General features: G+C 42.0%; 1 long non-coding RNA gene across 1 annotated transcript; it reads right to left on the reverse strand.

Moving 5' to 3' along the window:
* Positions 1-24,720: 24,720 nt before the first annotated feature.
* LOC143768749 (uncharacterized) lies at positions 24,721-27,130 on the reverse strand. Its single transcript, XR_013214007.1, has 3 exons — positions 27,078-27,130; positions 25,772-25,801; positions 24,721-25,082 (listed from the first exon to the last, which is right to left on the reverse strand). It is a non-coding gene; the product is annotated as an uncharacterized LOC143768749 (long non-coding RNA).
* Between the last annotated feature and the right edge of the window lie 668 nt (positions 27,131-27,798).

Below are 27,798 nucleotides of genomic sequence, written 5' to 3' on the forward strand. Positions count from 1 at the left end.
GGTGTCTGTCTGCCCCTGCCTGGTGTTGTCCTCAACTGAATAAAGCTGAGCTTCAACCTTCTGTTCCAAATTACCATTTTTAAAAATGCAATTGGCTGTTCCGGCCTACTAAAGGTGTCTGTCTGCCCCTGCCTGGTGTTGTCCTCAACTGAATAAAGCTGAGCTTCTACCTTCTGCCTCTTACTAACTGCTGTTTTTTTAAAAAATTGGCTGTTCCGGCCTACTAAAAGTGAATGTCTGCCCCTGCCTGGTGTTGTCCTCAACTGAATAAAGCTGAGCTTCAACCTTCTGTTCCAAATTACCATTTTTAAAAATGCAATTGGCTGTTCCGGCCTACTAAAGGTGTCTGTCTGCCCCTGCCTGGTGTTGTCCTCAACTGAATAAAGCTGAGCTTCTACCTTCTGCCTCTTACTAACTGCTGTTTTTTTAAAAAATTGGCTGTTCCGGCCTACTAAAGGTGTCTGTCTGCCCCTGCCTGGTGTTGTCCTCAACTGAATAAAGCTGAGCTTCAACCTTCTGTTCCAAATTACCATTTTTAAAAATGCAATTGGCTGTTCCGGCCTACTAAAGGTGTCTGTCTGCCCCTGCCTGGTGTTGTCCTCAACTGAATAAAGCTGAGCCTCAACCTTCTGTTCCAAATTACCATTTTTAAAAATGCAATTGGCTGTTCCGGCCTACTAAAGGTGAATGTCTGCCCCTGCCTGGTGTTGTCCTCAACTGAATAAAGCTGAGCTTCAACCTTCAGTTCCAAATTACCATTTTTAAAAATGCCATTGGCTGTTCCGGCCTACTAAAGGTGTCTGTCTGCCCCTGCCTGGTGTTGTCCTCAACTGAATAAAGCTGAGCTTCAACCTTCTGTTCCAAATTACCATTTTTAAAAATGCAATTGGCTGTTCCGGCCTACTAAAGGTGAATGTCTGCCCCTGCCTGGTGTTGTCCTCAACTGAATAAAGCTGAGCTTCTACCTTCTGCCTCTTACTAACTGCTGTTTTTTTAAAAAATTGGCTGTTCCGGCCTACTAAAGGTGTCTGTCTGCCCCTGCCTGGTGTTGTCCTCAACTGAATAAAGCTGAGCTTCAACCTTCTGTTCCAAATTACCATTTTTAAAAATGCAATTGGCTGTTCCGGCCTACTAAAGGTGTCTGTCTGCCCCTGCCTGGTGTTGTCCTCAACTGAATAAAGCTGAGCCTCAACCTTCTGTTCCAAATTACCATTTTTAAAAATGCAATTGGCTGTTCCGGCCTACTAAAGGTGTCTGTCTGCCCCTGCCTGGTGTTGTCCTCAACTGAATAAAGCTGAGCTTCAACCTTCAGTTCCAAATTACCATTTTTAAAAATGCCATTGGCTGTTCCGGCCTACTAAAGGTGTCTGTCTGCCCCTGCCTGGTGTTGTCCTCAACTGAATAAAGCTGAGCTTCTACCTTCTGCCTCTTACTAACTGCTGTTTTTTTAAAAAATTGGCTGTTCCGGCCTACTAAAGGTGTCTGTCTGCCCCTGCCTGGTGTTGTCCTCAACTGAATAAAGCTGAGCTTCAACCTTCTGTTCCAAATTACCATTTTTAAAAATGCAATTGGCTGTTCCGGCCTACTAAAGGTGAATGTCTGCCCCTGCCTGGTGTTGTCCTCAACTGAATAAAGCTGAGCTTCTACCTTCTGCCTCTTACTAACTGCTGTTTTTTTAAAAAATTGGCTGTTCCGGCCTACTAAAGGTGTCTGTCTGCCCCTGCCTGGTGTTGTCCTCAACTGAATAAAGCTGAGCTTCAACGTTCTGTTCCAAATTACCATTTTTAAAAATGCAATTGGCTGTTCCGGCCTACTAAAGGTGAATGTCTGCCCCTGCCTGGTGTTGTCCTCAACTGAATAAAGCTGAGCTTCTACCTTCTGCCTCTTACTAACTGCTGTTTTTTTTAAAAATTGGCTGTTCCGGCCTACTAAAGGTGTCTGTCTGCCCCTGCCTGGTGTTGTCCTCAACTGAATAAAGCTGAGCTTCAACCTTCTGTTCCAAATTACCATTTTTAAAAATGCAATTGGCTGTTCCGGCCTACTAAAGGTGTCTGTCTGCCCCTGCCTGGTGTTGTCCTCAACTGAATAAAGCTGAGCCTCAACCTTCTGTTCCAAATTACCATTTTTAAAAATGCAATTGGCTGTTCCGGCCTACTAAAGGTGTCTGTCTGCCCCTGCCTGGTGTTGTCCTCAACTGAATAAAGCTGAGCCTCAACCTTCTGTTCCAAATTACCATTTTTAAAAATGCAATTGGCTGTTCCGGCCTACTAAAGGTGAATGTCTGCCCCTGCCTGGTGTTGTCCTCAACTGAATAAAGCTGAGCTTCAACCTTCACTTCCAAATTACCATTTTTAAAAATGCCATTGGCTGTTCCGGCCTACTAAAGGTGTCTGTCTGCCCCTGCCTGGTGTTGTCCTCAACTGAATAAAGCTGAGCTTCAACCTTCTGTTCCAAATTACCATTTTTAAAAATGCAATTGGCTGTTCCGGCCTACTAAAGGTGTCTGTCTGCCCCTGCCTGGTGTTGTCCTCAACTGAATAAAGCTGAGCTTCTACCTTCTGCCTCTTACTAACTGCTGTTTTTTTAAAAAATTGGCTGTTCCGGCCTACTAAAAGTGAATGTCTGCCCCTGCCTGGTGTTGTCCTCAACTGAATAAAGCTGAGCTTCAACCTTCTGTTCCAAATTACCATTTTTAAAAATGCAATTGGCTGTTCCGGCCTACTAAAGGTGTCTGTCTGCCCCTGCCTGGTGTTGTCCTCAACTGAATAAAGCTGAGCTTCTACCTTCTGCCTCTTACTAACTGCTGTTTTTTTAAAAAATTGGCTGTTCCGGCCTACTAAAGGTGTCTGTCTGCCCCTGCCTGGTGTTGTCCTCAACTGAATAAAGCTGAGCTTCAACCTTCTGTTCCAAATTACCATTTTTAAAAATGCAATTGGCTGTTCCGGCCTACTAAAGGTGTCTGTCTGCCCCTGCCTGGTGTTGTCCTCAACTGAATAAAGCTGAGCCTCAACCTTCTGTTCCAAATTACCATTTTTAAAAATGCAATTGGCTGTTCCGGCCTACTAAAGGTGAATGTCTGCCCCTGCCTGGTGTTGTCCTCAACTGAATAAAGCTGAGCTTCAACCTTCAGTTCCAAATTACCATTTTTAAAAATGCCATTGGCTGTTCCGGCCTACTAAAGGTGTCTGTCTGCCCCTGCCTGGTGTTGTCCTCAACTGAATAAAGCTGAGCTTCAACCTTCTGTTCCAAATTACCATTTTTAAAAATGCAATTGGCTGTTCCGGCCTACTAAAGGTGAATGTCTGCCCCTGCCTGGTGTTGTCCTCAACTGAATAAAGCTGAGCTTCTACCTTCTGCCTCTTACTAACTGCTGTTTTTTTAAAAAATTGGCTGTTCCGGCCTACTAAAGGTGTCTGTCTGCCCCTGCCTGGTGTTGTCCTCAACTGAATAAAGCTGAGCTTCAACCTTCTGTTCCAAATTACCATTTTTAAAAATGCAATTGGCTGTTCCGGCCTACTAAAGGTGTCTGTCTGCCCCTGCCTGGTGTTGTCCTCAACTGAATAAAGCTGAGCCTCAACCTTCTGTTCCAAATTACCATTTTTAAAAATGCAATTGGCTGTTCCGGCCTACTAAAGGTGTCTGTCTGCCCCTGCCTGGTGTTGTCCTCAACTGAATAAAGCTGAGCTTCAACCTTCAGTTCCAAATTACCATTTTTAAAAATGCCATTGGCTGTTCCGGCCTACTAAAGGTGTCTGTCTGCCCCTGCCTGGTGTTGTCCTCAACTGAATAAAGCTGAGCTTCTACCTTCTGCCTCTTACTAACTGCTGTTTTTTTAAAAAATTGGCTGTTCCGGCCTACTAAAGGTGTCTGTCTGCCCCTGCCTGGTGTTGTCCTCAACTGAATAAAGCTGAGCTTCAACCTTCTGTTCCAAATTACCATTTTTAAAAATGCAATTGGCTGTTCCGGCCTACTAAAGGTGTCTGTCTGCCCCTGCCTGGTGTTGTCCTCAACTGAATAAAGCTGAGCCTCAACCTTCTGTTCCAAATTACCATTTTTAAAAATGCAATTGGCTGTTCCGGCCTACTAAAGGTGTCTGTCTGCCCCTGCCTGGTGTTGTCCTCAACTGAACAAAGCTGAGCTTCCACATTCTGGCTTTCGCCCTATACTATCAGATATTAAACTGCATTTGGCCTACTAGTGTGGTTATGCCCTTGAAACAGTGTCTGCTGCTCTTGGGTTTGCTACTCCACTGAACAAAGCAATGCCGCCTGTTTAGTCCTGTTACCAATTTTGAACTGCATTTAGCCTACTTTATTCTTTGGCCCTATATCTGTTTCCTCCTCATCCTGCCCATTGCCCAGCCACTGCTAGATGAGTCTGCTGGTACATTGACCTAGACCACTACATTCCCCTTATACTCTACACAGCCAGAATCTGACCCTGCTGAAAGTAAGGTTCCCCTTCCCGCATGTTATACCACCTTACACAGGGACAGAGAGGAAGGTGCAGATGAAAGTGCAGGTTCCTTCATCAGGTGGGGGGGCATACTCGTTGGCGACGTCACTGGCACAGGGCCCCTCAGAGTACGCAAAAGTGTCGCTGCTGGTGGGAGGCGCCCCCGCCATGCAAACACACATCGCTGTACTTTGAGGGGCCCTGTGCCAGTGCCAATGCGAACGAGTGGGCCCCCCCTGCTTGCTCAGGATCACAGCACTTGCAACGTTGAAATACTTACCTTTCCCTGCAACACCGCCGTGACGTAGTCCGCATTTCCTGGGCCCACGAAAAACTTGAGCCGGCCCTACTCCCCCCACAACTTTTGCCAAATGACCCCCAATTCCCTATGCCCAACTATTATTATAAAGTTAATTAAGATTGACAAGCTTCAGAAACAAGAATGGATGTTTTTGGCATTAAAATGGGCACTGTAGGTGTTTTCCTGGCCTCCACTCACTGCCGACTATGCTTCCCCATTGACTTGCATTGGGTTTCGTGTTTCGGTCGATCCCCGACTTTTAGCGATAATCGGCCGACTGCACTCGACTCGACTCTGGACAAAATCGGGTTTCTCAAAACCCGACTCGATCTTAAAAAAATGAAAGTCGCTCAACTCTACTAATAACGATTTTCTTGATTTTCTACCTATTACATTTATTATGCTCATGTATCTGTAGAAAGACCTCAGAACATAACAATGGACATTAAATTTGAATTTCCCGGGAAAATCTGTGCGAACACGAGAACTCGAATTTTGTCTAATCCATTCATCTCTAGTGTTGTGGGATGTTGCATGTTGTTGGAGCTGAAGCCCTCACTGTAACTATATTTTGACCAGGAACATTCAGATTCCATTTTCTGACTAACTTCTGACACCATAGTCATCACTAATCCAAACTGGCCATAACTTAGAGGGATTGTCCACCCTGAACACAATTTTGTCTTCAGAGCCCTTTTCTGACCGGTGTGAGAGTATGGAAGCAGCTCAAAGTCTAGTCAGCTCGGTACAGCAGAGGCTGGCTGTGTCAGCTGGCAACAGCTGACACAACAGCAGGTTGTGAGCTGACAAGTGCCCACAAACACTGAGAGAGGGGAAAACTACCATCAAAGCAGTTTAACTCCTTACATGCCAATAAGAAGAATCTAAACAGGGAAAGGAGGAGTGATCTGTTTGCATTTAAAAAATATGCCGATATTTTAAAGAAGGATATTATTTAAACATTACAATATTATACTTTTGTAGACTTACTCATTTACACCTCTTCTGCGATTCCTTACCCGATCACCGGTAGACCAATTCCTAAAAAATAAATAAAAATTGTTCAATCCCTAATAAAAATAAGGATTATTAACAAATTTATAAACTTTCTGCTGACAAGAATAATTTCATTAACTTAGTACTATCAATATTACAAGTGGTTTCGATATTTCAATTTTTCTCTTTCCTGCTTTTATTGTAGGGGTAGTTAATTTAATATTTGAATAGCTTGGACTTTATGAACGTGGAAATACCAATTTTTTTTATTTTGTTTATTTTTAAATGAGGAAAATTGGGTGATTTAAACTTTTGTATTTCTAAAAATTTTTAAAATTGATTTTTTTTATCCTTTTTTATATATTTTTTGTTCTGTAAAAGGACATAATCGGTGACATTTTCATTGCTTGTCCTGTATACTGATATGCCATGGTATTGTAGTATATGGGTCAAATGAAAGGTTTCACCGGAGTAGCATGATGGCAGCGACGGAGACTGTCAACATGTCGTGAGCCGCCATGACAGCTCATCGGCACCCTACATTTTTGGCCTCTAGACTCCAAAGTGAGACATCCCCGGTATAGATGAGCAAATATATTAGAGTGGAATTGAATTCCAGAAAAATCTACATTTGTTAAAATGTGATTTTTTTCTATAATTTGCTTCTGTGCGGATTTTTTGATGTGCCAAGTCAGCAGGCCTCCATTTTGCTGAACTGTAGAGGGCCATCAAAAGAGAAAAAATTAACCCTTATACTTACTTTACCAATCACCTCTCCGGACCCGCTGCTCCTCATTGTCTACTGTCTGGTCTTTGTTACATAATCATATTACCGCAACTAGGACTGAAATCCCGGGCTAGACTGATGGAGCACAGGAGCCGAAGGGCCGGAGAGGTGAGCAGTCAGGTGAGCATACATTTATATATATATATATATATATATATATATATATATATATATACTTTTTTTACTTTTTACGTATTTTATTTATTATTTTCTGCAATCTGGAGAGACTCCATATCATAATCATGGGCATTCAATTCGCGGAGAATAACTTTGAACAAATCAAATTTCCCAGGAAAATCCACAAAATCTGGTGAATTCAAATTTTGCCAGATCCGCACATAGCTAATCCTTAATTTTGTGTCATGTAAATGTTACTCTCGGATATTGACATTGGCAAGTTCAAAATGGCATAAAACGTTTGAGAAAAACAAATTAAATTCTTAAAATCTCATGTATGAAAAAGGGAAAACACATTTGCCCATGAATAGGGAAAAATGGCTCGGTGATGAAACCCATTAGGGACCTTTTACTCGGGGTGGACGATCCTCTGTACAGAGGTTCCTTCCTAACCATTGTCCAATATTCATATGTCCGGTGATATAACGACATACAAGAGCTGATTGGTTTGTTATTGATGGTAAACCTTCATGATGACTTCAAAATCATCAGATCTCTATATGTAAGGAAGGGACGAGCTACTGACAACAGAGTCAGATGTGTGGGGGAGGAGGAGAAAGATAATTGTTACATGATGGAAACTAGAGACAATCAACTTGCTTTATCGGAGCTCGTTATGGACCATTTACTTGGTGATAATTCACAAGTATTTTTCTTTTCACTTATTACAAATATTTCTTGTTGTGTAGATGTGGAATTACCAATTGAATCGAGTAGTGAACACACCGGAGCTGGAAAGAAAAAGTCAAAAATAGTCAAACAAGTCCAAACGCCAGACACAATAGATGAGATATACTGAAGAATATGACATACATACCTTGTATTCCCGCTGCCACTGTGCCATACGCCATGCCCTCAGAGTAACCAGTAGTTAGCAGACTGAAAGGTGCTATGGGATTTTGCATTGTGTTGGAACTGAAGCCTCCACCATAATTAATTTCTGACGAGACGTACTCATAGTTAGGGATTGCCTTCCATTTTGCATTTTGTAGAGGTTTCCCATTAAACAAGAATCCAGATACACTTGAGGCCTTCGCTGTGATAATGGCCAAATTATTGGCGAATCCCTTCTGTCCAATGAGACTGTAATTATGGAAGAACGATTCAGTATCTGGGATTTTGGTCAGGAAAGATCCAAAGGGTTTGCCTTCAAAATTGCCACTAAAGCCATAAAGAAAAACCTGAATATTCTCTGTGCTGTGGATGGGTAAGGTTTTGGACGCAGAGACCTTAAACTTCATCGGTTTTCTTGCTTCTAGGTTGGTCGTCAGCTTTTCTTCACCTGACTGGTACTCCAGATAAGTGGGTTTAGATGCCAAGACATAAACTTGGCTGTCGCTAGATAAGAAGGACGGGACTGAGACAAAGTAGGACTTTCCCCAATTTTTTTGTGGTAGGAGCTGTTCATAAACAAGGCTGCAACCTCCAACACCAGGAACACATGAATGGCCAGATAGGATGGCAACCGCATGTTGAGAGGTCACCTCAGTTCCAGAGAGGTCATCTTTACTTTGCAGCTGCAGGAACTGGAACGGCTCCAGATCCACGGTCATGGTGTCACCTTTATTATAAATCTTCCCGTTGTAATATACAGTTCCACTGAGGACCATGGTAATTGTAGTTAAAATGTCATGGGCAACAACAGCAAATTGTGCATAGTGTTTTGAAGGTCCATCAGTCGAGGTGAATATGGTGTATTTAGTTCCCCACTGGTCAACCGGGTAATGCAAAGCAACGTCTCCACTGGTTCCTTCAAAGATGTAGGACATCATGGCGATGTCATCACTGGCTTTAATGATCATGCTACTGGAAGATATCCCTGATCCTATAATCTGCTGGAGATTTGGGTACTCGAATGTCACTGGTTCTCCTTTCTTAACTGTGACCTCCTTCTTGTTATCAGAATTATTCATGGTCGTGGATATCGAGGTGGAAGATGGACACCGTCTAGGAAGTATGACTTTCAATGTAGCGTTTGCGCTGCCTTTTGCTGGCTGCAAAAACACGGTAAAAAATTCTAGTCCATTCATGATGATACTTCTGACTGCTATAAATGAAACTTACAGTTAGATTTACAGTTCAGGCCCTTTTTTCATAGAAATACATTTTTTATCTAAATTCAGCACAGAAAGTCTGACATCATAAACTTCTCTAATCCGAAAGGCCACACCTTAGAGGGAATGTCCACCCTGAACACTTTTGTGACATAAAGTTGATATGTTACCAGTAATACAAGTGCCCGAAGATATCAAAGATAACTCTGAGCAAGACAGTCTGACCCTTTACAGGCCATGGTGAAGGATATCCTCGACCAGGCCTGAATGGATGTTAATGACCGACTAATGTTTGTTGTTTTGTTTTTTCATTTTTTTGCCTTTTTTGTCTTCAGCAATAGTATTATGTATATTTTTTCATTGATGTGGCTGCATGGGGGACATTTTTATTACAAAACTAAACTTTTAAGGACTTACGTGGTGGGGTGGCCCCTGTCCTGCCGTTCCTTTGAATCCCACCAGTAGACCCAATCCTGGAGAATGAATAGTACACATTACTTCATCTGCCCCAAAGTCTTCAGTTTTACTGATAAATTACCAATAGACAAAGTTTGTGCGCGATTATAGAATAAAAGTTTTATTTGAAGCAGGTTTAATGTCTTATAGTCCGAAACAGATAGATGGAAAATAGATAGACATGAAAAATATAGGTGAAAAATAGATGGAAAAATAACGCAAATATTAATGAATTTTTTTTTCTTCTCTATATTTTGGACTCACAATGAAATACATTGAATGTTAGTTACCTGTATTTATGGTCGTTTTAACATTAACCCCATCCAGTCACGGAGAATGTTTGCTTTCTCGCTTTTATTTTATTTTCCCCTAACTTTTCTATTTATCTGTCCCCATATCTGTGTGAGAACTTGTACATGACGTTTCCTATTCTGGAAAAACCTCAGTGTGAATGAGAGCAAATGCTTCCTATGTTTTCTTTTTGGCATTCGGCTCTGCGTCCACACCTGACTTTCCATGCCAAGTATTTGATGCGTTTTTCTGGTTTGTACTTTTGTGTGTAAAAATACAGCGTCTTACAGTTTCAGCAAAGTGTATGCGATTCTCTGAATCTCTCACCCTCTGTTCTTTTTGTGCTGCCGTAAGCTGTTCTGTGATGTGACTTTTGAAACCTGAAATATGTCAGTTTCTCTTGGGGTATATATATATACATTTTATTTGCAGATTTCCCACACACATTTAAATTGGATGAGGAAAATTCACAGATAGAAAACACATCTGCAATTTTATTGCATTTCAGGAGCGGGGGATGCAGGAGGATTATTCACCGGCTCAAAGGGCTGTTGTTTTTTTAATGTGATAAAGTGGTATTTCATCTGGTTGGATGATGGCTGTATACATGGCTGGGTAATGGATGTAGACATGGGTGGATGATGTCTGGAGACATGGGTGAGTAATGGCTGTAGATATGGCTGAGTGATGGCTGTAGACATGGCCCATGAATGGCTGGATAATGCCTGTAGACATGGCTGGGTGATGGCTGTAGACATGGCCCATGAATGGCTGGATAATGCCTGTAGACATGACTGGGTGATGACTGTAGATATGGCTGAGTGATGGCTGTAGATATGGGTGGAAGATGGAACATGGCTATAGTTAATGCTGAATATTTCTCCTAATATTGGACGATTGCCATCCACTTCATAGGAGATTTGCCGTCCTTTTCATGAACATTATAGGATGATATGTGAGATTTTAAGGACATGTGTCTACACAGTAGAACTTTACAACTTTCCAAACAGTGTCGTGTAATACCCCTCCACACCACATGGTGCGCTGTTAACAAGAATATGATAATGATCAGAACAGTGCACAGATCAGTGGTGCAGATGAATAATAATAATTCTCTAAGACACCGTCTATTGGTAGACACAATCATTACATGAAATTAGAAAATAAATTTCTTTACTAGAAAGTAACATCTATAATATCCTGGATAACTAGAGAGTTTGCTCAGTTTCATGTTAGGAATACAGCTGTGTAATTTATAGGAATTTATTAAATGCCATTTTAGGTCTTACCACAAAGTAATACAGCCCACAGGTGAAACTTCATAAGAGATAGAGACTCCATATCTGAAACAGAAGAGACAAAAGAAACAATATACAGATATTTCCTTCCTTTAATTTGATCTTGGCTCTATCACAAGATGTTGGTGTCTGTATGTCCAGATGTCACCACTCAGAGGTCGTAATCTGCTCCTCAGGTTATCAGCATCATTGGCCTAAACCCCAGGATTATTAGCAAGCCTCCTTACTGTGTGCTGGGTACTAAAAAGAGCTAAGACTTTAAGTGGGTACAGAGGCGGCCCCACTACTGTGAACGGGCACCAAGGAGGCATTACTACTGTAGGAGACACTAAGGAGGCATCACTACTGTAGGAGGGCAGTAAGGAGGCATCACTACTGTAGGAGGGCAGTAAGGAGGCATCACTACTGTAGGAGACACTAAGGAGGCATCACTACTGTAGGAGACACTAAGGAGGCATCACTACTGTAGGAGACACTAAGGAGGCATCACTACTGTAAAGGAGCACTAAGGAGGCATCACTACTATAGAAGGGCAGTAAAGAAGCATCAATACTGTAAGGGAGCACTGAGGAGGCATCACTACTGTAAAGAAACACTAAGGAGGCATCGCAAGTGTAAGGTAGCACTGAGGAGGCAACACTACTATAAGGGGGCACTAAGGAGGCATCAATATTGTAGGGGACACTATGGAGGCATCAATATTGTAGAAGACACTAGGGAGGCATCACTACTGTAAGGGAGAACTGAGGACCCCTTTTCTGGGGTCGGCTGCGAGCTGCTATCTTTAGGTTGGGGAAGGCCAATATCCATGCCATCTCCTTTAGCTTGGCTGGTTATCAAATATGGTGGGACCCAATGCCATTTTTTTTATTATTTATTTAAATAATTAAAAAAAACAGTGTGTGGACCCATCTATTCTTAATAACCAGCCAAGATAAAGCTGACAATTGAGGATTGCATGTCTTCCTTTAAATTTATTAATTGTACACAGTGCACCGCCAGACAATCACAGCCATGCTGATACTTAACATGGCTGTGATGTGGCAGGAAGTGCTCACACAGTAAAAGCTTGTTGATTATCTACGCTTCAGCCTTCCAACAAGCTTTGTTTGGGCGGTCAAACCCCAACAGTAACACAGACTTCCTGGGAAAAGTCCGTTTTCGGGGTCTGTGTACAGACACTAGGCATGTGGTAAGTACTCCAAACTTTACTGTTCAGGTTCGCCCATCTCAAAGTATTTCACAATATATGTCCTCCGGTTTCAAGTATCACTTTTTCCTTGGCACATTCTGCCAATTTTTTTTATCTTATATTATTAAAGTCTATGTTTTAATCACTTTTCTTTGGTGCTGCAGAACATCCTTGAGGCCCGACCAGAGCACACTCCGTGCACCGCACCCAGACCGCAGACCGTCCACCCATGAAGTTTCCGAGGATACTTATCTCTCACACAGGGGTGATGAGCTGAATCAACATTTTTTTATATTTTTTGTAATTTTTTAACTTCATGTAGAGGAGAGGGCCTCCCATTTTGGGACTTGCACATATTAAAGGAGTTTTCTCTTTTTAGAAAACTTTCTTCTATAATCTCCTTTAATCATAAGAAAACAAATCAAATATTATTCACCCTTCCTGGGTCGGGCGCTAAATCTCCAACGTTACCCCGATCTTTGTTTATTGTTCACAGTGCTGATATCTTAACAATGCTGTTGGCAGTCAGCAAACTCATCATCTTGTGCTGCCTACATCGGCAGAGCTGCTGAGCTCAGCGATTAACTGCAGCGCTGACAACATGATATCAGCTCTAAAGCTGAACAAAAAAGACCGGGGCAGCGGTGGTGACTTTTATGACTACACTATAGAAAAAAGTTTTCGGAAAATAACCCCTTTAATTAAGAAAGTATTCACACCCTGAGTTTCTAGACCAAACCTTCTACTTACATGCAATGTTATATTATGTCAGTGTATTTTTCCTTAATCCATATTATTCTTTAATTTAATATCTGTTTATGGACATTAAATACACTGCTCAAAAAAATAAAGGGAACACTTAAACAACAGAATATAACTCCAAGTAACTCAAACTTCTGTGAAATCAAACTGTCCACTTAAGAACCGACACTGACTGACAATCAACTTCACATGGAGTTGTGCAAATGGAATAGACAACAGATGGAAATTATTGGCAATTATCAAGACCCCCTCAATAAAGGAGTGGTTCTGCAGGTGGGGACCACAGACCACATCTCAGTACCAATGCTTTCTGGCTGATGTTTTGGTCACTTTTGAATGTTGGTTGTGCTTTCACACTCGTGGTAGCATGAGACAGACTCTACAACCCACACAAGAGGCTCAGGTAGTGCAGTTCATCCAGGATGGCATATCAATGCGAGCTGTGGCAAGAAGGTTTGCTGTGACTGTCAGCATAGTGTCTAGAGGTTGGAGGCGCTACCAGGAAACAGGCCAGAACACCAGGAGATGTGGAGGGGGCCGTAAGAGGGCAACAACCCAGCAGCAAGACCAATACCTCTGCCTTTGTGCAAGGAGGAACAGGAGGAGCACTGCAAGAGCTCTGCAAAATGACCTCCAGCAAGCCACAAATATGCATGTGTCTGCACAAATGGTTAGAAACCGACTCCATGAGGATGGACTGAGTGCCCGACGTCCACAGATGGGGGTTGTGCTCACAGCCCAACACCGTGCAGGACGCTTGGCATTTGCCACAGAACACCAGGATTGGCAAATTTGCCACTGGCACCCTGTGGTCTTCACAGATGAAAGCAGGTTCACACTGAGCACATGTGACAGACGTGACAGAGTCTAGAGACACCGTGGAGAGTGATCTGCCTGCAACATCTTTCAGCATGACCGGTTTGGCAGTGGGTCAGTAATGGTGTGGGGTGGCATTTCTTTGGAGGGCCGCACAGCCCTCCATGTGCTCGCCAGAGGTAGCCTGACTGCCATTAGGTACCAAGATGAGATCCTCACACCTCATATGCTGGTGTGCTTGGCCCTGGGCTCCTCCTAATGCAGGACACATCTGAAACATCATGTCTAGCACCATCCACCAACATCACGTTGCACCACAGACTGTCCAGGAGTTGGCAGATGCTTTAGTCCAGGTCTGGGAGGGAATCCCTCAGGAGACCATCCGCCTCCTTATCAGGAGAAAGCCCAGGCGTTGTAGGGAGAACATACAGGCACCTGCAGGCCACACACACTACTGAGCATCATTTCCTTGTCTTGAGGCAATTCCACTGAAGTTGGATCAGCCTGTAACTTCATTTTCCACTTTGATTTTGAGCATCATTCCAACTCCAGACCTCCGTGGGATAATAGTTGTGATTTTTGTTGATCATTTTTAGATTTTATTGTTCTCAACACATTCCACTATGTAATTAATAAAGATTTACAACTGGAATATATCATTCAGTGATATCTAGGATGTGGGATTTTCGTGTTCCCTTTATTTTTTTGAGCAGTGTATAATTCTAATGTTATAATATTTTAAATGATTTCCATATTTGTTTTTCATTATTTGCCATTTACAATTTTAGCTACATTTGGAAAATGTAAAAATTCAAGTATTTTTTTACATCTATATCTGTGTAGTGAGTGTGATGGGTAATGGAAAAGCTTACCTGCTCCTCTAGTGCTCCGGTCTGTGACTACCCTGGATGGGGCAGTATTTATACCGGGTCCTGGACTCACTACTAACATGAATTTACATATATTAAAAAAGTTTCCTTGTCCAGTGACCCTCCCCTCACAATGGTACAAAACGCACATGTATTCAGCTCATTGTGACCCTGGAGGAAAACCAAAATGTCAAATTATAGCAAATGACATCTCTGTAGGATTGTTCATCACTAGGCGCCTCCTTATCGACAGAGGATATAGAAAGTCTACACACCCCTATTAAAATGCCAAATTACGTCTTGTAACTCAGCTTAGCGAGTGTGAGCGAGCTGAGTGTGATCTGAGCGTAAGTGTGAACGGCGGTAAGTGTGACTTGTGATTCAGTGACTGGATTCAGGGAGTTTCCAAGGAAGGAATTACTGAATTGCTGTCTGTGTTTTATTGATACTTTGTATTTATTTTTATTTAACGTTTCTGTGTGGTGCAATCCCCATTAGGAAATGTGCTCCACTATTATTAATGACATCCAGTGCACATCTTGCCACATGTATGCAGTCCTTGATCAGCCGGTCGAGGGTGCATACTGCTGTGCGAGATGTGAGCACGTTGAGCATTTGGAAGCCCAGATTCTGGATCTAAATGTGCAGCTGGCAACACTGAGATCCATTGACAATATGGAGAGGAGTCTTCTGCTCACTGAGCAGACGCTCAATGGGATAGATGAGGCGGGGGATGGTAGGATGGAGTTGCAGGACAGTGAAGTAGGTAGCTGGGTGACATTCAGAAAGCGGGGTAGAGGGAAGAGTGCCAGGGAGGTTAGTCCTGATCTGACACACCCCAATAGGTTTGCTAAGTTGGCAGATGAGGGGGGTGCCAGTACAGGGGTAGCACTGCTGCAGCCAGGCATGTCCTCTGAAAGCCGGAGGAGTAACTGCTACAGTAAGGAGGGAAATAGGAGAGCAGTACAGGCCAGACAGGTGCTGGTAGTGGGGGACTCAATTATTAGGGGAACAGATAGGGCAATCTGTCACAAAGACAGGGATCGTCGGACGGTGTTCTGCCTACCTGGCGCTCGAGTCTGACACATCGCTGATTGGATGGACAGATTACTGGGAGGGGCTGGTGAGGACCCAGCGGTCATGGTGCACATTGGCACAAATGACAAAGTTAGAGGTAGATGGAAGATCCTTAAATATTATTTCAGGGAATTAGGCTGCAATCTGAAAGCAAGGACCTCCAACGTGGTATCTTCCAAAATACTGCCTGTACCACGTGCCACGCCAGAGAGGCAACGGGAGATTAATAAGTTTTCGTGTATCCTTTAATAAGATGTGTAGTAGAGGGGTGACAAGGACACTAAACTTCAGGAGGTCAAATTTCCAACGGATGAGAGATGATCTTGGTGCAAATAACTGGAACGATATCCTCAGACATAAAAATACACAAAGAAAATGGGAGACGTTTATTAGCATCCTGGATAGGACCTGTGCACAGTATATACCGTATGGGAATAAACATACTAGAAATAGGAGGAAACCAATATGGCTAAATAGAGCTGTAAGGGGCGCAATAAGTGACAAAAAGAAAACATTTAGAGAATTAAAGGAAGTAGGTAGTGATGAGGCATTAAATAAATACAGAAAATTAAATAAATTCTGTAAAAAGCAAATCAAGGCAGCAAAAATTGAGACAGAGAGACTCATTGCCAGAGAGAGTAAAAATAATCCCAAAATATTCTTTAACTACATAAATAGTAAGAAACTAAAAAATGATAGTGTTGGACCCCTTAAAAATAGTCTGGGGGAAATGGTGGATGAGAATGAGGAAAAAGCCAATATGCTAAATTACTTTTTTTCATCAGTATTTACACAAGAAAATCCCATGGCAGACAATATGATCAGTGATAACAAAAATTCCCCATTAAGTGTCACCTGCTTAACCCAGCAGGAAGTACGGCGGCGTCTAAAAATCACTAAAATTGACAAATCTCCGGGCCTGGATGGGATACACCCCCGAGTACTGCAGGAATTAAGTACAGTCATTGATAGACCATTATTTTTAATCTTTAAAGAGTCCATAAAAACAGGGTCTGTACCACAGGACTGGCGTATAGCAAATGTGGTGCCAATATTCAAAAAGGGGACAAAAACTGAACTCGGAAATTATAGGCCAGTAAGCTTAAAGGGAACCTGTCACCCCCAAAATGGCTGGTGAGGTAAGCTCATCGGCATCAGGGGCTTATCTACAGCATTCTGTAATGCTGTAGATAAGCCCCCGATGTTACCTGAAAGATGAGAAAAAGACGTTAGATTATACTCACCCAGGGGCGGTCCCGGTGCGGTCAGGTCGGATGGGTGTCTCCGGTCCGCTCCGGCGCCTCCCATGTTCATTCCATGACGTCCTCTTCGGGTCTTTACGCTGTGGCTCCGGCGCAGGTGTACTTTGTCTGCCCTGTTCAGGGCAGAGCAAAGTACTGCAGTGCGCAGGCGCCAGAAAGGTCAGAGAGGCCCGGCGCCTGCGTACTGCAGTACTTTGCTCTGCCCTCAACAGGGCAGACAAAGTACGCCTGCGCCGGAGCCGCGGCATAAAGACCCGAAGAGGACGTCATGGAATGAAGATGGGAGGCCCCGGAGCGGACCGGAGGCGCCCATTTGACCAGACCACAGCGGGACCGCCCCTGGGTGAGTATAATCTAACGTCTTTTTCTCCTCTTTCAGGTAACATCGGGGGCTTATCTACAGCATTACAGAATGCTGTAGATAAGCCCCTGATGCCGGTGAGCTTACCTCACCAGCCATTTTGGGGGTGACAGGTTCCCTTTAACCTCTACTGTGGGTAAAATCCTGGAGGGCATTCTAAGGAATGCTATACTGGAGTATCTGAGGAGGAATAACCTCATGACCCAGTATCAGCACGGGTTTACTAGGGACCATTCATGTCAGACCAATTCGATCAGCTTCTATGAAGAGGTAAGTTCCGGACTGGACCAAGGGAACCCAGTAGATGTAGTGTATATGGACTTTTCAAAAGCTTTTGATACGGTGCCACACAAAAGGTTGATACATAAAATGAGAATAATGGGGATAGGGGAAAATATGTGTAAGTGGGTTGAGAGCTGGCTCAGGGATAGGAAACAAAGGGTGGTTATTAATGGAGCACACTTGGACTGGGTCGCGGTTAGCAGTGGGGTGCCACAGGGGTCAGTATTGGGCCCTCTTCTTTTTAACATATTTATTAATGACCTTGTAGGGGGCATTCAGAGTAGAATTTCAATATTTGCAGATGACACTAATCTCTGCAGGGTAATCAATACAGGGGAGGACAATTTTATATTACAGGATGATTTATGTAAACTAGAAGCTTGGGCTGATAAATGGCAAATGAGCTTTAATGGGAATAAATGTAAGGTCATGCACTTGGGTAGAAGTAATAAGATATATAACTATGTGCTTAATTCTAAAACTCTGGGCAAAACCGTCAATGAAAAAGACCTGGGTGTATGGGTGGATGACAAACTCATATTCAGTGGCCAGTGTCAGGCAGCTGCTACAAAGGCAAATAAAATAATGGGATGTATTAAAAGATGCTCATGAGGAGAACATAATTTTACCTCTATACAAGTCACTAGTTCGACCACACTTAGAATACTGTGCACAGTTCTGGTCTCCGGTGTATAAGAAAGACATAGCTGAACTGGAGCGGGTGCAGAGAAGAGCGACCAAGGTTATTAGAGGACTGGGGGGTCTGCACTACCAAGATAGGTTATTACACTTGGGGCTGTTTAGTTTGGAAAAACGAAGACTAAGGGGTGATCTTATTTTAATGTATAAATATATGAGGGGAAAGTACAAAGACCTTTCTGATGATCTTTTTAATCATAGACCTGAGACAGGGACAAGGGGGCATCCTCTATGTCTGGAGGAAAGAAGGTTTAAGCATAATAACAGACGCGGATTCTTTACTGTAAGAGCAGTGAGACTATGGAACTCTCTGCCGTATGATGTTGTAATGAGTGATTCATTACCTATATTTAAGAGGGGACTGGATGCCTTTCTTGAAAAGTATAATGTTACAGGGTATATACACTAGATTCCTTGATAGGGCGTTGATCCAGGGAACTAGTCTGACTGCCGTATGTGGAGTCGGGAAGGATTTTTTTTCCCCAATGTGGAGCTTACTCTTTGCCACGTGGTTTTTTTTTGCCTTCCTCTGGATCAACATGTTAGGGCATGTTAGGTTAGGCTAAGAGTTGAACTAGATGGACTTAAAGTCTTCCTTCAACCTTAATAACTATGTAACTATGTAACACATAATCTTTAAAATTTAATCTTTTTTGTTGGAAAAATAAAAATAAATAATAAAGTAAAATAATGCATTTGTACAAACCTGCACATCTAATACAGTGTAGAAGCCCCCTTATCTGCCAGCATTCAGTCTTTTGGGGTCTGAGTTTATCAGCAAAGCACATGTAGAATTGGTGATCTTTACCAGCTTCTTCTTGCAGTAGCTCCACACCTGTCAGATTTCAGGGGCCTCTCCTGTGTTCAGCGCCCTCTTGATTGTCTTCTGGTGAAGCCATTATTTTGGAGATATGATTAGGGTCATTTTTGAGCTGAAAGTGGAAATTCCTTTTTCATTTTCAACTTTTTAGCAGAGGCCTGAAGATTTTGAAGCAAAATTGACTGACATTTTTTCTATTCATAATTCCCTCATCCTTGACTAAAACCCCAGTTCCAGCTTCTGAAAAATAGCCCCAAAGCAGAATGCTGCCTCCACCATGCCTCACTGTAGGTATGGTGATCTTCTGCTGATGCAGAGTGTTGGGTTTGCACCTTTTCGAGTTGTAGCCAAACATTTCAACCTTGGTCTCATCAGACCGTAAAATGAGGGTAAATGTGATTAGATAATTCTGAACACGACCACATCCCCTATTTTACCAATTATTTTAGTTTTGTTGGTTTTATTTTTTATTCCCCCTCAAAATGATTTGTTTATTTCTGAAATGGATTTGTGCAGATTAAATTTGACATTAAAAGTAGAAAAAGTTCTGAAATTATCCTCGGTGTGTAGACTTTTTATATACTCAATAGGTAATCAAATTTTGGAGATTTATGAAATTATCTTTTTAACCTTACCCTGGTCCTGTACCAGCTGTTCCCGTGGCCACGAGATTCCTACTTTTGCCTCTGTACCAGTATATCACTATAATAACCCCACGACTAACTGCACCCTTTGGTTTCACCTCTCTAAATAGGGTCCATTTCTGCAGACCACACAATTGCAAAGCCCATAGTAAAATTAGTAACAGGCAGCTTCTCTTTTTCACTAAAACTCCACAAAAAAAACACAACTTTTTCCATTCGCCTCCCCTTGTATTTTCGGGCCTGATTACATCTGCCATTTTGCCAATAGTAAAAATTGTTCCTATACAATAAAGCCCAAAGAGAAGAAACAATCCCCTAATGTGATCAGAATTGGCTCTGGCTTAATAAGTTTCCCCATTTATTATAATTACTGCCATTTTAATTTAAGTCACACTTAATTCTGACCTATGAATGCTATTAATATGACATTTGGGGTAGAAGCCAAGCTCCTGAGTATCGGCTTTGTTTTTTGGGTGTCCCTATTCTGACCAGGAATTTATATGCCATTCATACATCTACAAATCCATTATATTCCATCCTTGCTCAGGAAATACAAAAACTGATATTATCCTTTAATATGACTTTTATTTAGTTTGTCTGTGCACAGTTCCTGTGGTTTCCAGTTCCTGAGTTACATGTCTGAGGCTTTTGATTCCACTGCTGGCTGGCTAGATTCTCCTGGGCGTCTCTTATCTGCCTGCAGCTTCCATGGTTTTCACTTTCTACTTACTCCAAAGTTCTGTCTACTGCAAGTCCTCGGACTTCCAGGACTTCTGCTGAGTGTCCAGCGGTTTCCAGGACGTCTCCAAGCCGCCTGCGGTTTCCATCATATTTGTAATTTCTTGATACTCCAGGGTGTATTCTGCTACCTGTCTGAGGTCTCCATGATCCCTCCCATCTGCCTACAGCTTGCGATCCTTCAGTCTCCAGTTTGCATGCGTTCTTCAGTACCTCTGCAATATGCCTGCGGTTTCCAGTAGAGATGAGTGAACCTTTCAAGGACCTTTCTCAGAACAGTTCGCCTAATGGTTCGACGAACATACCCGAACCCCATTAGATTCAATGGGAAGTCAAACCAAACGTACAAACAACACCTTAAGGGGTAACAAAAAGCTTCCCAAACAGCTAAAATTAGGGGTAGACACCATGAAAAGTGGCATCAATTGACCCACAGTAGAAATTTGCAAATGGCACGGAAACAGTCAGCCATGGGCCATGCATGAGGTATCAGGGTCTGGCTCAACATTTACATCTTCGAATTGAAGCTTCAATGAGGACCTGGTGGTTAAGGGAGCGGTGTAAGCCTTCTTATCTGGGAGCCCTGATACCTCATGCAACACCTCCAATTTTTTTCCCAGCACACTCAGACGGCACAAACATCAGTTTCATACAGTAATATTGGTAGAAAAATGTAAGGAAAGTAACATAGGTATTTGAGCAAAAATAAGATCAGCCTGCCTGTCTGGGAGCCCTACTTACACGGGAAGCCCACCAGATGGAGACCCAACTTGGAGTCTCCACATTTGAAGAAATAATTATCACAAAGCACTAAAGTGTCATCAATTTCCACAGAGTAGAAACAGTATAATAGGCCTCAGACACCCCTTCTCTACAGGTTAGAGAGATTCACTGCACAATCTGGTTTTGGTAATGCAAGTTTATTTATTTCGTGAAGACAAAAAAAAAAGGTGGCTGTGAAATATGATGCAAAGTAAGGACATTTCTACCCCATTGGTGTCTTTATGACAATGTCACTGCCAGAACAGAAGACAGTATAAAAGTCACAGGGCATCAATCACCAGGATGGATTAGATATCCCATAAGATACAAGTGTATAAATGAGGTGCTGGACAGACGTACAATATATACAAGGAAAATATCAGTCATGGAAACTGAGAGCAAAAATTACACATAAAATATAATATAAGTAAGCCAGAGACATCACGTGATAAGGCAATTAGCCTGAGGGCTCCGATGGAGCCGGACAAAGAGTGACATAATGCCACCATGTGCACATACAGAGCATATAGATGGAGCAATAGTCAGGTATGTACCAGTCTCGGGTTAGTGCATTACACAACAATGGAGGTAAATATATGGAGAAAGCTTACTGTGGGAGATGGAATAGACGGGGATATATGAAGGAGAAGGGCTGCAGTTACTGCTGTAATGGAAGGACAGGTTATGAGACATGGATCAGGTCGGTGGCCCAGCAGCGAACACTCTAACCGGCCGGCAGCAGTTACCTGTGTTGTCATGGTTCACGTGGTGCTCCCGTGCCTATGTTTGCCCAATGGGTGCATGCCATCTGCAACTGTATGGTCTGGTTAAATATCGGAGTGCACCACCGGACCAAAAGTGATGTCACACATGGTGACGCGGCCTGACTGGACGTGTGTGTGCATGTTGCTATGAGAGCAGAGTCGCTCCCCGGGGTCCGGAAGAGGCGTCATTGTCGGTCAGATGATACGCAGATCTGATGTGTCTGTATATGGCTGTTGCTATGGAAGCACAGTCGCTCCCCGGGGTCCGGAAGAGGCGTCATTGGCGGTCACATGATACGCACATTTGATGTGTCTGTATATGGCCATTGCTATGGGAACCACGGCGCTGGTATATGTGTAGAAAAACCATCTGAGTGTGATTGTGACTGTAGTGGGGGTATAGCTGCTTGGGGTTCAGGCATATAATAGGGGTACATGGAATGGGGGGAAGCAGTAAATATCAATGAATGATTTATGGAAAAATGTATCTGAGGTGCTCAGGGTTAGAACTGAATTGCATCTCCATAGAGAGGACCCAAATGGATGGGGAAAAATGTTTAAAAAATAGGAAAAGCCATAGTATGATGACAGAATATATCATGTTATACAGTGGGTGCGGAAAGTATTCAGATCCCTTTCAATGTTTCTCTCTTTGATTCATTGCAGCCATTTGGTAAATTCAAAAAAGTTCCTTTTTTCTCATTAATGTACAGTCAGCACCCTAACTTGACTGAAGAAAAACAAAAATGTAGAAATTTTTGCAAATTTCTTAAAAAAGAAAAACTGAAATATCCCATGGTCATAAGTATTCAGCCCCTTTGCTCAGTATTGGGCAGAAGCCCCTTTTGAGCTAGTACAGCCATGAGCCTTCTTGGGAATGATGTTACAAGTTTTTCACCCCTCGATTTGGGGATCCTCCGCCATTCTTCCTTGCAGATCCTCTCCTGTTCTGTCAGGTTGGATGGTGAACGTTGGTGGACGCCATTTTCAGGTCTCCCCACAGATGCTCCATTAGGTTTAAGTCAGGGCTCTGGCTGGGCCGGTCAAGAATGGTCACAGAGTTGTTCTGAAGCCACTCCTTTGTTATTTTAGCTGTGTGCTTAGGGTCATTGTCTTGTTGGAAGGTGAACCTTCGGCCAAGTCTGAGGTCCAGAGCACTCTGGAACAGGTTTTCATCCAGGATATCTCTCTACTTGGCCGCATTCATGTTTCCATCAATGACAACCAGTCGTCCTGTCCCTGCAGCTGAAGAACACCCCCATAGCATGATGCTGCAACCACCATGTTTCATTGTTGGGAATGTATTGGGCAGGTGATGAGCAGTGCCTGGTTTTCTCCACATAGACCTTTTCGGTGATAATTGTAAGCAGTATATCTTCATCTCATCAGACCAGAGAATCTTATTTCTCATAGTCTTGGAGTCCTTCGTGCGTTTTTTTAGCAAACTCTATGCGGCTTTCATATGTCTTGCACTGAGGAGAGGCTTCCGTCGGACGACTCTGCCATAAAGGCCTGACTAGTGGAGGGCTGAAGTCATACTGTAGTTGACTTTGTGGAACTTTCTCCCATCTCCCTACTGCATCTCTAGAGCTCATCCACAGTAATCTGGGGATTCTTCTTTACCTCTCTCACCAAGGCTCTTCTCCCACGACTGCTCAGTTTGGCTGGACGGCCAGGTCTAGGAAGACTTCTGGTGGTCCCAAACTTCTTCCATTTAAGGATTATGGAGGCCACAGTGCTCTTAGGAACCTTGAGTACTGCAGAAATTCTGTTGTAACCTTGGCCAGATCTGTGCCACAATTCTGTCTCTGAGCTCCTTGGCCAGTTCCTTTGACCTCATGATTCTCATTTGGTCTGACATGCACTGTGAGCTGTGAGATCTTATATAGACAGGTGTGCGCCTTTCCAAATCAAGTCCTATCAGTTTAATTTAACACAGCTGGACTCCAATGAAGGAGTAGAACCATCTCAAGGAGGATCGCAAGGAAATGGACAGCATGTGACTTAAATATGAGTGTCCGAACAATGGGTCTGAAGACTTATGACCATGGGATATTTCAGTTTTTCTTTTTTATTAAATATGTAAAAATTTCTACATTTCTGTCTTTTTTTCAGTCAGGATGGGGTGCAGAGTGTACAGTAATGAGAAAAAATAAACTTTTTTGACTTTACTAAATGGCTGCAATGAAACAAAGAGTAAAAAATGTAAAGGGGTCTGAATACTTTCTGTACCCACTATATATAGTGTGGCTATGTGCGGCACATTTTGTATATAGGAGGCTATGTGGGGGATCATACTGTATATAAAAGGCTACGTGGAGGTATATGCTGTATATCACTGGCTATTTGAGGCTGATACTGTTTATGAGAGGCTATATGAGGCACATGCTCAATATCAAAGGCTATGTGGTGCTTATATTGTATGTAGGAGGGCTATGAGGTGGGGGCTCCTACTGTATACAGCAGGCTGTGTGTGGGCTCTTACACAATATAGGGGACTGTGTGTGGGGTCCTACTCTATTTAGGGGGATGTCAGCATACTAAATTCTGCTCAGTATTAAGTAATACAATTAATATTAATATAACATAAATATAATTAATATGTTAATATTAATATTGAGCAAAATTAATTTTGGCCCTCCACAACAGTCACTGTCTCTCATGTGTCCACTCAGGAAAATTCATTGCCAACCCCTGCCCTTAGAGGGTCACAAATGGTAAGTAGCACACACCCATGTTACTTTAATCCCCCCCAGACCAGATGTTATTCCATATTTAGCGCCTTGTACTACATGTATGGCGCAGTCCATCACTGCATCGCCTCCTAGTGGTGGAAGTAATTACTGCACACAACACAGCTGAGCTGGATGATTTATTATTGTATAAGCAGATTATAATATTTGCTGCATCCGTCACCGTACATTATAATAATTCATTACTGTTATTATTATCCTGGAAATGATAATCTCACTTCCAGGTCTAATCAGATATTTGCGTTAATCGATTTCACTTAATGAGTCATTATTGCAGATTTATAAAGAAAGAAAAGATGATTTATTATAAGATTTTTTTAACTAAAATTTCTGTAAGTGAAAATAGAAGACCCTCGGATTTCTGTGCACGCTGTTTGTTTCAGGTGACAACTTTCCTCCAATATCTTGGTCTCTTCCAGGAATCACAGTATCTCAGAATATTAGATGTAATTTATCGGCACAGAACCTGCGGGACAGAGAAGGGGTTAATGATATGTAAGATATGCACAGACACAACTCACACATGTGCACAGTGACTTTTTGTGATGCATTTGTTTAAACAACTAGACTTTTTTTTTTCTTCATCTATTCTTAGTTGCAACAACCATAACTTTTCCATGGAAGCCTCACGACGACTATATGATGTCTTATTCTTCTTTTTTTGCCATGTTCTAGGGGCCATTTTGCATGTAATTAGCCATTACATTTATGGGTTTTTTTACATTTACTTAATAAAAAGAAAAGAAAAACAATCACACTGTTCATCAATCTCCATAAATAAAATGTTCAATGTATTACACATTTTGTCATAGTTATTGAGATACTAAATACGTCTGTTTTATTTATGGATTTGTGATGTTTATTTTTCAAAAGTGTTTTAGAAGGTGATTATCATATTTGCTCTTCATTATTTATTGGTAACTTTTTTAGTAAATATAAGGGTTTGAATTTTATTTTACTACGTCTACAATTATATAGAGATATATCTGTGTGTACCAGTGCAATATGCCTATTAAGACGAAGAATACTGCTTAGATCTTTAGATAAAGAAAATTATTGTATCATTACCAAGGAAGCCTGTGGATCACTATTAAAATTGGGATATAAATTTTTTTTTGTTAATTTGCGTTATTATAAAGTGTAGATGTGAATTACCTTTTTATTCAGGGACCAAACACTCAGGGGCTGGAAAAAAAGGCAAAAATCGTCAAAAACAAGTAAAAAATAAAACACACAATATATGTGAAATGCTGAAGAATATGACATACACACCTTTTATTCCCCAATACCACTGACCCATAGACCACATACATTGAGTACCCAACGTTAGGAGACCGAAATGTCTTCTACAGAGATGAACCAATAAATTTGAGCGGAATTGAATTCTACTTAAATTTTTTCAAAAGTTTACATTTGTCAAAATGCTTTTTTTTTGGTAATTTGCTTCCGTATGGACTCAACGCGAAGGAGTCCGCTTCCCGACATGTTTCTAAACCATAAAAGGCCACCAAAACTTCACATCTCGCCTCTCAACTCTAGCCCCTCCACTCCTCATCACCACCCATCAGGTCCTTGTCGCATCTTCAGATCACCACCGCTTGCGTTGAAGTTCCTCAGCCTTTCACTCGGAGCTGGGACTTCCAGGTTTCGATAAGACAAGGAGATTTCTAAACCTGAGCCCTCAAGGCCTTGACATTTTCACGCCATAATCTTTCACATACTTGTATAGAACCCTTCCTTATCTAATCGAACCCGGAAGTCCTGGCCCAGTCTCATGGAATCTGGGATTTCAGTTCAAGTGGTGGCAATCTGAAGAGGTAGCAAGGACTGGAAGGGTGACAGTGAGGAGCGGAGAGGTGACTGGTGATGTGACAATAAGGATTTTCTTTATTTTTTAAATCTGGGGTCTGGAGATAGACCACACAGAATAACAATTCGAACTTCCCGGGGCAAATCTGTGAGAACAGGAGAATTTGAGTTTTGCCTGATCCGCTCATCTCTAGTGTTGTGGGATGTTGTATGATGTTGGAGCTGAAGCCTCCACCATAACTATATTCTGACCAGGAATATTTGGATTTAGCGAACACCTTCCATTTTCTGACCAAATTTCAGCATCGTAGACGTCACTAATGCGAATGGCCATAATTTAGAGGGAATGTCCACCCTTAACACCATTTAGCTTTCAGACCCCCCTTTCTGACGGATGTGAATTTCTGGGGGGCGCTCAAAGCCGTGACTACTCTGTACACCAGAGGCTGGCTGCGTTATACAGCTGACGTCTGCCCGGAAACATTGGGATTGACAATAATTACGATTAAATCAGTTTAACCCCTTAAATGCCACAGTATTAACCATCTGCGAATCCAAACAGGGCACAGAGAGTTGAAGACCTAATTACATTTTACAAATATTAGATTTCTTTACAGAATACCATTACAATAATATAACATTGTAGACATACTTGTTTCCAACATCCCTGCGCTTCCTTTTCAAGCCCAATGGTAGACCAAGTCCTAAAAAAAAAATCAAAATTACAATTATCACCAAATTTATAATAATTTCAATTTCTCAGTACAACCAATATAATAAGAGGTTGGAATCTTTCGATTTTTTTTTTCCTGCATTTATTGTGTTGGCGATTAATTTTGTACGGTGTTACATTGGATTTTAAGAATGTGGAAATACCAAACATCTCTTTTTTATTATAGATTTATTTCTATATATTGATTTTTCTCTTTCCTGCATTCACTCTAATTAATTTTACATATTTTTTTTTTTAAATGTATTCTATATTGTATGCATTTTATATTTTGATAGATTGGACTTTATTAATGCAGCTATAGCTAAAAACATTTTTTAATTATTATTGTTTAATAGGAAAAAGGGGATCATTTAAAGTTGTATATTGTTAATAGTGTTGAGCGATACCGTCCGATACTTGGAAGTATCGGTATCGGAAAGTATCGGCCGATACCGGCAAAGTATCAGATCTAATCCGATACCGATACCCGATACCAATACAAGTCAATGGGACACCAAGTATCGGACGGTATCCTGTATGGTTCCCAGGGTCTGAAGGAGAGGAAACTCTCCTTCAGGCCCTGGGATCCATATCAATGTGTAAAAGAAAGAATTAAAATAAAAAATAGGGATATACTCACCCTCTGACGCGCCCTGGACTT

This window comes from Ranitomeya variabilis, chromosome 4 (genome assembly GCF_051348905.1).
Source record: "Ranitomeya variabilis isolate aRanVar5 chromosome 4, aRanVar5.hap1, whole genome shotgun sequence".
Classification (NCBI taxonomy): Eukaryota; Metazoa; Chordata; class Amphibia; order Anura; family Dendrobatidae; genus Ranitomeya; species Ranitomeya variabilis.